The sequence below is a fragment of the Dasypus novemcinctus genome, chromosome 17 (genome assembly GCF_030445035.2).
Source record: "Dasypus novemcinctus isolate mDasNov1 chromosome 17, mDasNov1.1.hap2, whole genome shotgun sequence".
NCBI lineage: Eukaryota > Metazoa > Chordata > Mammalia > Cingulata > Dasypodidae > Dasypus > Dasypus novemcinctus.
This window is the reverse complement of record NC_080689.1, coordinates 60,048,710-60,062,214: the sequence shown is the minus strand read 5'-3', so window position 1 is coordinate 60,062,214 and position 13,505 is coordinate 60,048,710. Positions and strand designations below refer to the sequence as shown.

At 47.2% G+C, this 13,505-nt stretch overlaps 1 protein-coding gene across 14 annotated transcripts in view; it reads left to right on the top strand.

The window, feature by feature from the left end:
- The window catches only part of ADD2 (adducin 2), a 213,747-nt gene that overhangs the window by 72,892 nt on the left and 127,350 nt on the right, over positions 1 to 13,505 (top strand). For 5 of the 14 annotated variants that reach the window (XM_058278752.1, XM_004460130.4, XM_058278744.1 and 2 more), the window contains exon 1: positions 7,715 to 8,066. The exons of 1 other annotated variant lie outside the window; for it this stretch is intronic. The gene's annotated coding sequence lies outside the window, so the exon portion shown is untranslated. Of the gene's footprint in view, positions 1 to 7,641; positions 8,067 to 8,144; positions 8,221 to 13,505 lie in introns of those variants that run through there. 8 more of the 14 variants (XM_058278749.2, XM_058278746.2, XM_058278753.1 and 5 more) reach the window with 7 other exon arrangements.

Genomic DNA, 13,505 nt, shown 5'->3' with positions numbered 1-13,505 from the left:
GATTCAGACAGTTACTGTCTAATAGTTCCCAGAGCTTCCTGCTTTGCCGTCTTCCCTCAATTCTCTGGCTGCCCTTTATTTGACTACAGGTTCCTGGCTCTAGTGAGAGTTCTGTCCAGCTTATCCAAAGGGGGTGGCTATGTAAGGTTTTCAGGATCCTGGTCAGACACCCTAAGTGGAGACCTGGTGCCAGCTGATATGACACATTGGACTGAATGCTGGTGTGCAGAAGGGCCTAAGATTTGGGAGGCAGTTTGCAGAGTAGTTTCCTCTTCCTGCCCTTGGAGAGGATCTGGGAAGTAGAATCCTGGTGCTGGCAAGGATGGGCATTTATTTTGGGAGGCTGGGGGTAAAAACAGGTAGTACAAAATGAACCTCCCTGGAAGGCAAAGCCCTTAAAGTATATGAGAATTTGCTGATCGCAGGGATGGAGATTGACTTGTGTGGCCAGAGCAGGTTCACTTGGGGACTGAATTGGCAAGGATGTGTGCTTATAGAGGGACTAGAGCTGTGTGTAGCCACAGCATGTGGTTTTGGTAGAGATGGGGATTAAAAAAAGTCCAGGAGAGGCTCATGTAGAACTGGTGGAGTTTCAGGATGGAGGCTTTTGCCATGTAGGGGTTGGGTATTGCTGGGTGGTAAAGGTGTTTGCTGCCTCACTTTGTTTCTTCTTTGTCATGCATGGCTATGACATGGGTTTTCTCATCATTCAAGAGTGTGAATTTTGTTCAGAATTTTCTGTGATATTGTTGAGGTTGTGTCTCTGGAAATGGGCCACTCGGGAAGTGGATGTGGCCCAGGTGACTGAGCTCCCGCCTACCACATGGGAGGTCTGTAGTTCACTGTAGATCATGAACTGGTGTGGTGGATAGGCGGGGCAAGCTGACACAACAAGATTATGCAACAAGAGATACAAGAAGAAAGAAACATAATAAGAGACACAACAATATCTTGGAGCAGAGGTTCCCAGTGCCTCCCAAAGAAAATGAACAAGACAGCAAGATGAGGTGACTGGCAGGTGCAACAAGCTGATGCAAAGAGATGATGCAAGAAGAGACACAAGAAGAAGAAACATTGAGACACACAAAGCAGGGAACGGAGGTGGCTCAAGCGATTAGGCACCGCCTTCCCATACCGGAGTTCCCGGGTTCAGTTCCTGTGTGCCTCCTAAAGACACAGGACACACCAAATGCAAACAAGTGGGGGTGGGGAGAAATAAATCTTAAAAAAATAAATAAAACCTTTCAGTTTTGGAGTGAGATGCCACGAGAGTTGGGGGGTACATATGGATGAAGTGGAACTGTCACAGGGACCTGGATAAGGCATAGTCAAATACTCAGGTGTTGTCATGTCACAGGAGCTTCCTTGGAAAGCTGCTGAGAGAAGGCTGCTCTGTGGGTGCTGGAGTCCCACTAACCCCCTCCTCAGGTTGTGATCATCGGTGCATAAAACTGCTCACTGGGAAACTTCCTTTAACATTTTAAGCTCTGAAATGAGATGGCCTAGATAGTTGGGATAAACTTATTAGCACCCTGGAAACACTCCGAAGCCCCCTTGTCTCTCCTATTCCCCAGGTAGGAGCTACTTGTGACAGGAAAATTTCCCCCCTGAAGCTGCCCTAGGCTTCTGCTTGGGGAGCGGCTCATCTGCTCCAGCGTTCCCTCAGGGCAGGGGGGCTTCTTAACAAGGGGCCTGAGAACTTGAAACTCAGACATTCCTGTGGGGATATGTCAGTATGGGTGTGATATATTTATTAAATAGTATACAGTATAGTGTGGACTTAGTAAGGAGTCTGTGGTTTTCACCTGACTAGCAAAGGGGTCCATGGAACAGGAAAAGTTAAGAATCTCTGACCACGGGAGGCTCACAGGGCATATTCTGAGGAGTTTGGCTAGAAGAGTATTCCAAACTGAATTTTGCTTTTGATGGAGATGTTCTCTGGCTTGTCAGAGTCCCCACCCACCCCTTACTGTATCTCACTAGCCCATTTGACATGTTTAGATGTCTAACTTTGGAACCCTGGACTAAGGACATTGGGGCTCAGAGGGAAGTGGTTCATTCGACTCTGAAACTTGACTATTTCTACCTCCTTGGGGGTGGTTTAAGGGCTGGTGCTGGGGTGGTATGTGCTCTGGAAGTTGTCTGGCAGTTTGAAAAGGTGAGGAATCCAGTGCACATAGATGGGATGGAAGTAACCTTGGAGTGATGCCCCTTCCAATGGTGGATTCTCCAGGCTGGGGCCACTGCACAAGCGATGAAACCAGACACCCAAGGAAGACTCTTAAGGCTGAATCTGATTGAGATAAGAAAATGTCAGAAGGAACACAGGCTCTATCTCTTCAACATAAGAGGGAGATTCCTGGCAGCGGACTTGGCCCAACGATTAGGGTGTCCATCTACCACATGGGAGGTCCGCAGTTCAAACCCCGGGCTTCCTTGACCCATGTGGATCTGGCCCATGCGCAGTGCTGATGTGCGCAAGGAGTGCTGGGCCACACAGGGGTGTCCTCCGCATAGGGGAGCCCCACGCGCAAGGAGTGCACCCCATAAGGTGAGCTGCCCAGCACGAAAGAAAGTGCAGCCTGCCTAAGAGTGGTGCCACCCATATGGAGAAATGACACAACACAACAAAAAGAAACACAGATTCCCATTCCGCTGACAACAACAGAAGCAGACAAAGAAGACGCAGCAAATAGACACAGAGAACAGACAACAAGGGGGGGGGGCAGGGGAAGAAGGGGAGAGAAAGAAAGAAAGAAATCTTAAAAAAAAAAAAGAGGGAGATTCCCTTTGTTGGAACTCATTTTTCTATGGGGAGAAAATTGAATTAATCGTGGGAGTAGGTTTATGGTATGAAGTTTAGCATGTTGGACAAGAACTCTAACTGGTGTGTGCTGCCCAAGCTTGTCAGTGAGCTGAGCGTAATTTGAAAGAGCCAAAATTCTATTTCTGACGTCCTGTGCGGACGGCTGGCTCAGCTGGCTCAGGGGTAGCTGCCGGGGGGCCGGGGGCCCTTTGAGCCGGCAGCAGGCGGCTAAAGGTGTGGTGGGGACGCGCAGCGCGGTGGAAGAACGCTACGGAGACGAGGGCTGTGCGCAGGTCTACTTAATTGAGGAAGTACACTTAGTTTTATAGTGCTGGGTAGGGGAGGGGTTAGTGCGAGGGCGGGCTAGCTACGGGGTGGTGGTTGATAGGTGGGAGTGGGCGGATGGCTATGAGGTAAGCAGTGGCTAAGGAAGGAGGCAGATTATATGTTGGCAATGTGGGCGGGACTGGCGGGAAGGATAGCAATGGCTGGAGGGGGAAGATAACAATGGCTGGGAGGAGGGGTGAAGGGAGGCAGCAGCATAAGCTGCTGCTAAAAAGGGCTATGGGGCAAAGAGATTACTAAGGACTGGCAGGCAGGGGAATTAAGGTGGGGAACAGTCCTGGGCCTGGTGGTTAAGTTGACTGAAGTTAGTCCTCATCCGTCCTAGTGGCTTCTAGAGGAAATGTTTCTAGGAGACGCTAGGAGAGGCTTTATAAAAGGTATGTCTCGTTAGGTATAGCTGTGGTGTCCAGAGCAGATCAGGGACAAAAGTGGCTGCAAGGACCATGTTAATGGTAGATCTTTTAATGGGAGGAGAAGAGGGTTATAAATACTAGATTATTTTAGGAGCTCTTCTGGTCCTCTTTGTATCACTTCCTTTCTCTTTGGAAAGATTTACCCTATTTTTTTTTTTAAAGATTTATTTTTTTAAATTTCTCTCCCCCCACCCTGTTGTCTGTTCTCTGTGTTGAGGGGGTTTGAGGGGAGAGGAACCAAGTGGCAGAGTCCCCCAGCATTGTGTGATCTGCACCGGGAGCCCAGGAAGAGACTAAGGCTCCATCAGGCTTGGTGGCCAAACCCTTACTTGTTATGAGGGGTTTGGGGAAGGATCGTTTGTGTGTCTTTCCATCTGGATGTGGGAAGGCCTGGCTGTGGCCACATTCTGGACTTTCATGCACCCAAAGCAGGATTGTCAGTTATGAACATGAATTAGAGGGGAAGAAATGTAACTTTACTTTCTGTACCATCCTCAGCTTGTCAATGAGTTCCCTAATAAACCCTAATAATTCAGATGCTAATTCAGATGCTATCTCAGCTTCTGTGGGTTAGGAGTCCATTTGAGCAGTCTAGCTGCATCCTCTCTTTGGTGTCTCTCACAAGGCAAAACTCAAGGTGTCAGTCTTAGCTGGGGTCTCGTCTAAAGGGGTGACTGGAGTTGTAACTGGGAAAACTCACTTCCTCTGGGACTCTTTGGCTGAGGGCCTCTGTTTGCAGCTGGCTGATGGCTGGAAATAGCCCTCTGTCCCTTGCCATATCGGCCTTTCCAATATGACCACTGGCCTAACAGAAGCATGCAAGTCAAGGAGGCCCTAGAGTCTGATAGGATGATGAAATTTATGTAACCTACACAGAAGTGATGTCCCATTCCCTCTGCTATGTTCCATGGATTAGAAGCAAGTCATAGGTCCTGCTGGCATCTCGGGAGGGATTCTGTAAGGATGTGAAGACCAGGAGGTGGGGGCCACTGAGCCACCTTAGAAACCACCTAGCATGGGTGCTGCTGGGGTTCCCATACTTCCACCTACTCTCTACAAGTGACACTGGCTAGAAACACTTGTGATAAAGACTTGGAGGTTTAAAAACTTGCACATCAGTCAAATGTAACACTAAAATCCTGACCTGGCCCTTGGTGGCTAGCCAAATGGGACTTTTTGGGGTCTGACATTGAGTCTCCTGTGCTTTGCTGTCCCTCGTTGAAGGCCAGGCCTCTCACACTTTCTGCTGTAGGAGCTGTGAATCTTCATGGTCTCACAGGGATAGACTGTGGGGCCAAATAGTTATGGTTCTCATTGAATTTCCAGGTGAGTTTGCAATTGGGTGGGTTGGGGGGGAGGGTATGAGACCTTCAAGAAAAATTTCAGATAGGCTATTGATGTGAAAACTAATACAAAGAAGAAAGAAGTCTCATTTCTTGCTGAAACTTGAAAAACTCCTAAGGACATGGACTTGTGCCACTTTCTCAGCACCTGTAATCAGGTGATGTCTGGGAGGAGCTGGACACTTTAAAACTTTGTGCCATTTCATATAACACTTCCCATCTTAATCACTTCTAAGTATACAACTCGGTAGTAACTATGCAATGTGCTGCTGCCACCACCATCCATTGCCAAAACTTCCCTCCCCCTAACCAGCAGCTGTGTGCTAGGGATTAGCAACCCATTCCGCACTCCCGCCTCTGGTAGCCTGTAATTGTTCGATGTGAATGTGTAGTCTAGTTATTTTGTGAGTGACTGTACAGTATGTCCTCTTGTGTCTGGCTTATTTTCCTCAACATGTCTTTGGTGTTCACCCATTTTATGCTTTGTATCAGAGCTTCATTGCGATGCACTTTTTTTAAAAAGATTTTTCCCCACCCCCACGCCCACCCCTACCCTGCTGTTTCTGCTGTCTGTTTCCATTCACTTTGTGATCTTCTGTATCTATTTCTTTGTTCTCTTCTCATCTTTCTCTAGGATTCAGAAGGATTCGATCCTGGGGACCTGTGCTGTGGAGAGCGGTTCCCTGTCAATTGTGCCACCTCAGTACCTGGTCTCTGCTGTGCTTTACTTTGAGTGTCCCCTTTGTCTCTCTCTTGTTGGGTCATCTTGCTGTGTGACCCGGTGGCATGTGCACTCGGCTGGCTGCAGGCACGCTTTCTCTTTTCACCAGGAGGTCCCAGGGAGTGAACCTGCGTCCTCCCGTATGGTAGGCAGGGGTCTTATCACTTGAGCCGCATCGACCTCACTGGATGCAAGTTTTTTTTAGACCTGGTTCTGTTAGAGGACAAGTCACTCCCTCCTCTCCCCACCCTTTTCCTTTTTCTTATTTTCTTTTTCAGAAAAGCATGGTGTGGCCAGTGTGCTATACTAGTTGCTTTTTTTAAAAAATCACACTTAATAAAATTTTAGGGTAGCAACCTTAAATCTGAAACACAGCAGCATGTAGAAATGGGATAACCCAGAGCAGCTTTGCTCTTGTCTCTGAGAGGCCATGCCATGGAATGCTCTGGAACCAGGGCCCCTGAGTGGAATCCTGGCTGGGCCACCCACTAGTGTGACCTTGGGCGAGTTATCAAAACTCTGTCCATAGATTCTTCACCTGAAAAATGGGAATATAGTACCCCCCTCAGAGCTCTTGCGTGGATTAAATGAGTAGAAATACAGGGAAAGCCTCAGAATAACGCCAGGAGCCACCAGCGGCTTGTGACTTGAGACCTGCATGCACCAGGGAGGGCATCTGAAGGCATGTGGCCATGCAGTCTCAGACCTGGTATTTCTGGACTAAATGAAAACTCCTCATTCTAGGGTCTCGTTTTGTGATTGGGCTTCACTTACCTGTGATGCCAGAGCCCTGCCTTCCCCCTGCTGTTGCTTGCTGGCACTAACAGCGCCACAGCCCCCCAAAGTGTCTCAGACACGTCACCTCGTAGCTTTGCACAGACGGGCTCCTCGGGGGGGAACCGCATTTGCCCTGACTCTTCTAGCAGGTTTTGACAGCAGAATGGGCAAGGGCTAGTGGACTTGGTGCTTCTGGAGAAGGAATGGGAATGAGTGGGAAGCCCTGGGTGGGGGAAGAAGGTGCAGGAGTGGACGTGAGGACGCTAGAGCAGGAAGGAGGTTTCCCTGGCACTGGCCAGGGACTGCCTGCTGGTGGCTCTGGGGCCCTTGTGGTGGGTTCTCCTGGTCAGTGTGCAAAGGGGTCACGTGGGGTGCTTGTTTCCAAACTTCAGTTCCTGGGCTCACTCCAGAGACTGAGCTCGGGCAGGCCCCATGGTGGGGTCTGAGGGCTGTGGTGGTTCAGATCCTTGGGGGGCGACGATCTGGGGGCCGTGACGGGGGCTTGCCCTGCAGACACAGCCTTCCAGCCACTTAGAGGGAATGTAGACTGAGGGGAATATGAGGAGCTGGTAGAGGGCCTGGGGGTCTAACATCCAAGGTACCCACTGATGTCCTGCTCCTCGAGGGCACTCTTGAGAAACACTGCCAGCAAGTATTAGACGCCGAAGCTGCCTTTTTAGGTACACTGTCATTTTCCGGGTGAAGATGAGACCCAGAGAGGTCCTGGCTTTATCAAGGTCACACAGCGAATTAATGGCAGGACTCAGACTGCAACCAGGCGTCCTGGCACCGCATCCAGTTTCCTCCTCACTACACACCTTTTCCTGAGGAGTGGGAGGTCACCGAGGATGAAGGTGTGAGGGGAGTTAATAACTAGAATTTAGGGAGCTGGACAAGACCCATAACCCCAGGGGGCTCAGCAAGACAAAGATTTTTGTCCTAGTTGAAAATGGAATCAGAATTAGTATAGGGGTAATCTTGGCTTTGAACTTAAACGGTCCAAAGTTCCTATTAAAATGACTAACAGCGTTACTTCTCAGGGCAAGATGTACCTACTTCCTGGACAAAAACATTCTAAGTGAGGCTTCATTTTTCACCCAGGGAGGATTCAGATTTCCCCCTGGTAAGTTACTGCTATTAGCTCTCGGCCGCTGTGAGGGGCTCCCTAGTGGGTGAAAGTGGGCGTGAGAGCAGGCGAGCTGCCCGCGGGGGCCCGGGACTGCGGCAGCGCGGGGCGGGCACTGCAGCCCCCGCCCTCCCGGCGCCCGCCCCGCGGCCGCTAGAGGGGGCTGTGCGGGCGCCGGGGCGCGGGCTTTTGTCAGCGCGCACGGGGAGGAGCGCGCGTTTCCTTGCAGCCCGGGGTGGGAGATGGATTTAATTCTGATCGCAGCGCTGTAAGGGAGGAGCTGGAACGAAAACCTTTGTCGAGGAGCAGCAGCCTCCGTTGTCTGTGATCCCCACTGACCCGAAGAAGCAGCGAATGGTTGGGGGGATTTCAGGCAGATGTGGGTAGAGAAACCCTTTCGGCCGCTCTGACCAGTGCGGGACTGCAGGATGGGTAGGAAATACTGTCCTGCAGATTAGCTGGGTGGATTTATTCAGCTGATTTAAACGAGAATCCTAGAGGGAAGACCAGAGTTGGATAAGATGCCGCGCAGGAGGTAAGACCCTTAGGCTTGCCTTGGTTTTGTTAATTTTCATGGAATTTCCGAGCCTTCCAGCATCCCTCCCCTTCCCAGAGCTGCGGGGTCCAGATAGAGGAGTGCCCTGTCTGTTTTTGTTCGCATCCGCGCTGCAGCCCTTCCCAGCGGCTGGGTATGTATTTCACACCTAATGATTTCTAATGATGTAACATTGGAGGCTTTTTTGGAAATCGGGGCTGCCAGGCGCTGGTCTCCGCATGGGGGCTGTGGGCCGGTTTGTCTGGAGAACCATGTCTGCCAGATGGGGCTTTCCTCTGGGTCCCTGCCTTCCCGCTTGGCCGCCGCCCTGGGCGCGCTCCCTTGGGGCCCGGCGGTGGCCTGCAGCGTGGTTGCAGCTGCGGGTGAGCAGGTGCGAGGTCTGCAGCCACCAGTATTTTGATAAAGGGATCTGGCACGTGACCCGGCCCGGGTGGGTTTGGATTTTTGTGCAACTCATCCACTTTGGAGGGGAAACAAAAAACCCCACGGTCCCCGAGGAGGTCTTTACAGTCTGTTCAGCTCAGCTTCCATCTCCTTTCCTCGCTTTCCCTGCCTCCCTCCCCTCCTCCAACCCGGGAGGCAGCGGCGAGTCCGGGTCCACGTCTGCTGGTTTTGAGATCCAGACTGCAGAGTACCTGGTGTTGGGGGTGGGGACAGGAGGGGGATGGGAAGAGCAGGCAGCTTTAGGGTGCTCAGCAGGCGCTCTGCTCTGGCCTATTGTCTTGCCTTTATCGTCTCGCCCCTAATCTCCATCCCCTAAAAAATAAAAAGGCTCCAGCCCACACCCTATCCAATTCTTCCCAAAACTGTCATTTATCTGTGACATATGACTATTACCCATCTGTTTCTTTACACCCACACCTCCCTCCTCTTGCAGTTTGTCGTCTAAGATTTAACTGACTCAAATAAGCCTTATAAATAATAGAAACCAAATTTCAGTTTCATAAATGGACGTTCTGTGTCTCCTGACTAACCCCTAAGGAGCGCTGGTCTGGCCTCCCGACAGAAGCAAATGCACTGGGGGTGGACTCAGCTCTTCTCAGGATGGAGGATACGAAATGTTTAACTTGTGCAGGGTGAGGTGTTCTCATTATGGGATTTTGAAATTGTTTTAAGGGAAAGTAGTTGGTCGACATTTGAAGTGACATGGCTAAAGAAATAATTGTGGAATTTCAGACTTCCAAGTATCTCCTCCCACTAGCATATAAATAATGTATACTAGAGATTTTAAAAAGGGGTGTAAGTTATTCATTAATAGTTTTACTTTATGATGCCCTGCCTTCATTTTTGTAATGTGACCAGACTCTTCTCAATGCCTGACCAGGATCTTGCCCAGCCCTCCTCACTGCCCCCAGTCTCCATTCCCCCTCCAAATAGGATACAAGTGAAAGCAAACTATTAGGATGTCAGTATATTTGGAAAACCTCTAAAGAGAGATCATCTTTGGTCCAAAATCCATATCTACGTTGGTTCTTTGACACTAGGTTGCCTAGATCTCCTAGAAAAAGGCTTGCCACATACAAAATACACACAAATGACCGAAATGACACAGCACATGTAGTTTCTAGGCTTGGAGTGAATTTGCTCTAAGAATTAGCATAGTGCAGGAACTAGCAAACTTCAAATATTCTGTTTTTTTTTTTAAGATTTTTTTTTATTCTTTCTCTCCCCTTCCAACCCCCTCTCCCCAGTTATCTGCTGTCTGTGTCCTTCTGTGACCACTTCTATCCTTATCAGCGGCACCAGGAATTTGTGTTTCTTTTTGTTGTGTCATCTTCTTGTGTCAGCTCTCCATGTGTGCGGCACCATTCCTGGGCAGGCTGCACTTCCTTTTCCGCTGGGCGGCTCTCCTTATGGGGCGCACTCCTTGCACTTGGGGCTCCCCTATGCGAGGGGCACCCCTGCATGGCACGGGACTCTGCGCACATCAGCACTGCACGTGAGCCAGCTCCACATGGGTCAAGGAGGCCCGGGGTTTGAACTGGGAACCTCCCATATGGTAGGCGGACACAATATCCACTGGGCCAAGTCCACTTCCCCTCAACTATTCTTTTTTATTTTTAATGGCAAATGATATTTTTTTTGTCTTTATTTTTTTAATGTTACATTCAAAAAATATGAGGTCCCCATATATTCAAATATTCTTAAGAGCTCACATGTGATCAAATGTTTAGCAGAGGGTTTAGTGTTAATGTTGTAAGTATGTATGTAAGACCTTGGTAAACATTTATTTATCACTTACTTTGTTCTACAGGGCTTTAAGGCATTCTATATGGATTCATAAAATATAGCAAGGTGGACTAAGAAGATGGGAAAGAAAGAAGGAAATTAAGTGTAGAGACACAACATGGTATTAAGAATGAGGCTAATACAAAAACACAAGGATAAGATCCTCTTCACTTGTTATGTTATGCAAGAAAGAAATTCAGCTGTAAATTTTCTAGCAGCCCACACAGAAAAGTAGAATGACCAGTCCATTGTTCATGTTTTATTTATTCTTTGACTCATGCACTCACTTATTCAACAGACATTTGGTGAGGGCCTACTGTGCCAAGTTCTGTGAGAGGTAGAGTGAAGCAGACAGACATCCTAATGGCACTTAATAGGGCAGAAACAGACTGTCTCTTCAGATAGCACTTCAGACATTCATCAAGAAATCTCTCTAATGAACATATAATTACACACTGTGATAAGAGCTATGCAGGGAGACACAAAATGTACATGTCCAGAAGATGAAAACACAAAGTACACACTTCCTAAGGGAAGCACAACCATTCCTGATTCCAAGACCATGCTTTTTCCAAGCATGGTACATGTCATTTCCTTGTCAGATGTAAGGATTAGTTTCACAGGGTTGTTTTTTAATAGTGTCCCTCTCCACAAGTTCACGCTATGCTACTGCAGCACCATCAGATTGGGCAGCATCTCTCAGCCCCTTCCTGGTTCTGAGAATATGTCTACCGAGGGGTCTGTGAATTCTCTCAAATTAGTGGCTTCATTTCAATCATCCTGATGGCAAGCCTAAAACAGACGCTGGGGCTTCTATTTGCTGCTTATTTTCCCGGTTGAGCCTGGGGCAGACCTGGTGACCTTGGCTCACTGGCAAGGGTGAAGGGGAGAGGAGTATGAATAGAGGCGTGTGGGGGAGAGGAGGTGCCCAGGCTTGCCCAGGCTGCACCTGGTGACCACTGCCCTATCAGCAAAGAAAGGAGCTGTCTTATGCCAATCCTCACATGGATAAAAGTTTCAGTAAGGTTTTGTAGTAAAAGCAGGATGTTTTGTAGTAAAAGCATAAGGAAAAAGTTTCTGTTGCTGGTTTCCGTAGTAATGGGTTAGATATCCATTTAATGCAGGTCTAGTAATGCTGCAAAACCGACCTTGCATCCAGTAGCTTGAGGCAGGTGGTTTGGTGTAATGGTTTAGGGGAGCCAGACTGCCTGGCTTCAGATCCTGCTTTCTCCTCACTAGCTGTGAGACTTTGGGCAAGTGATTCAACTTTTCTGTTCTTCAGTCTCTATTCTAATGTGGAGATTAGTTTCTGGCAAATCAGTATTTCATGATTATTGAGCAGAGTAATAAGTTGTTATGTGTGAAAAGCATAGAACCTATGTAAGGTTCAATATATCTTAGCTATCACTATTTTCATTAATATGAAATGATATCATTTGTGTGGTCATTCCAGGATGGTGTCATAGAGGTTTCCATTATGGCATGTGATTACCTTCATGGAGTAAATACATGTTTGAAGTTCATATTGTCCTGTACAACATACTTTGTGTTGTGTATGTCAGTATTACTTAAGTCAAAACTTAGAAAATGATAAAAATATAAAAACTAGACCTGAGGCTACATCTTTCTGCTGTTACCCAAAAGGGCATTTTCATTTCAGCAAAATAGTTCTATTTGCTGCAGTAAACTAACTTCATTCACTTGAAACTTCTAAAGTTTGACAGTTATCTGTTTGTACATCTGGCATTTTAATTGTATAACACCTAGTTGTTTAGAGCTGGTCTTGAAGAGTGTACATACTTGAGTTACATTCTAATAGGTGATGTGAGTCCACCCTGGGGTCCTTGGGAAATTTTTTTCCTTCTGAAGGTATTTCTATATGGTGTAAGCATTTTGAACTGAACATACCTAAGATTCTTGGAATAGAATCCTTTAGAAAGGAGATTGCAAGGCCAATACTCAATTCCTTAAACCCCAACTGCCAACATTTTTGCCTGAAAGAATTTTAAAACAGTAATACTAAAAACCTGCCTCTGTCTTCAAATAGAATCCCCCATACTCAAAGAGCACCCATGGAATGGCGGGCTTCCAGCAAAGAGTCATCCTGGCCTGTCTGCCAAGATAAGCCTATGAAATGTTTGCCAATGTTGTTGAATGAGGTCAATAGAAAGTCTATTCTTTGCGGGGTACAAAGCTTATTGATTATATTTGCAAATCTATTTTTAAATGTTCTTTGTATCTAAGTGATCCATCAAAGATTACAAGAGATCTGTTTGTGTCCCACTATAATTGACGGGTTTCCTGGGATGGAGGATTTTCAGTGCTTAAAACCAAGACAGTCTCAGGCAAACTGGGATGGATGCTTGCCCAGCATGATGCAAACATTTGTGACTTTTGAGTCTTCATTGTGTAATTGAACATCTTTATTTCCAGATCCTCTGTATCAGTGAATCTTTGTCTTAAATTTTACTTGGAGATAATAAAACTGAGATTCTGTCTTTTTGCTTTTATTTCCCTGCTATATCTTTGATCATTTGTCTTATTTTTATACGTTTCTTCCATGTCATTTTGATTTTTGTCATTTTAAACAACTTTTTCAGACCAAATTTACATTTATGTAAGTGATATATTTGATCTTCCAAAGCATTATTTTATGCATTTCAAAATAATTCCAGACTGTTTTCTTCCTTTCCTTTTTACAACTTAAATGTAATTCAAGATTTCCTTGGTCTTGAGATAAGGGAAGTTATCCATTCATTCTTTTCTACTAGTCCTCCATGACACTAAAAAATACAGTATCTGTTTTCCCATAATGAGACTTAATTGTACCTTAAAAAACATCTCAACTATTTTTTTAAGATTTAAAATTTTTTTTATTTCTTTCTCTCCCCTTCCTGCCCCCTCTCCCCCAGTTGTCTGCTCTCTGTGTCCATTCGCAGTGTGTTCTTACACGTTCGCTTGGATTCTTATCAGCAGTATCAGGAATGTGTTGTCTCTTTTTGTTGTGTCATCTTGCTGAATCAGCTCTGCGTTTGTGCAGCACCATTCCCAGGCAGGCTGAGGTTTTTTTTGTGCTGGGCGGCTCTCCTTCCGGGGCACATTCCTTGCGCATGGGGCTCCCCTATGCGGGGGACACCCCTGGATTGCACATCAGCGCTGCACGTGGGCCAGCTCACCACATGGGTCAGG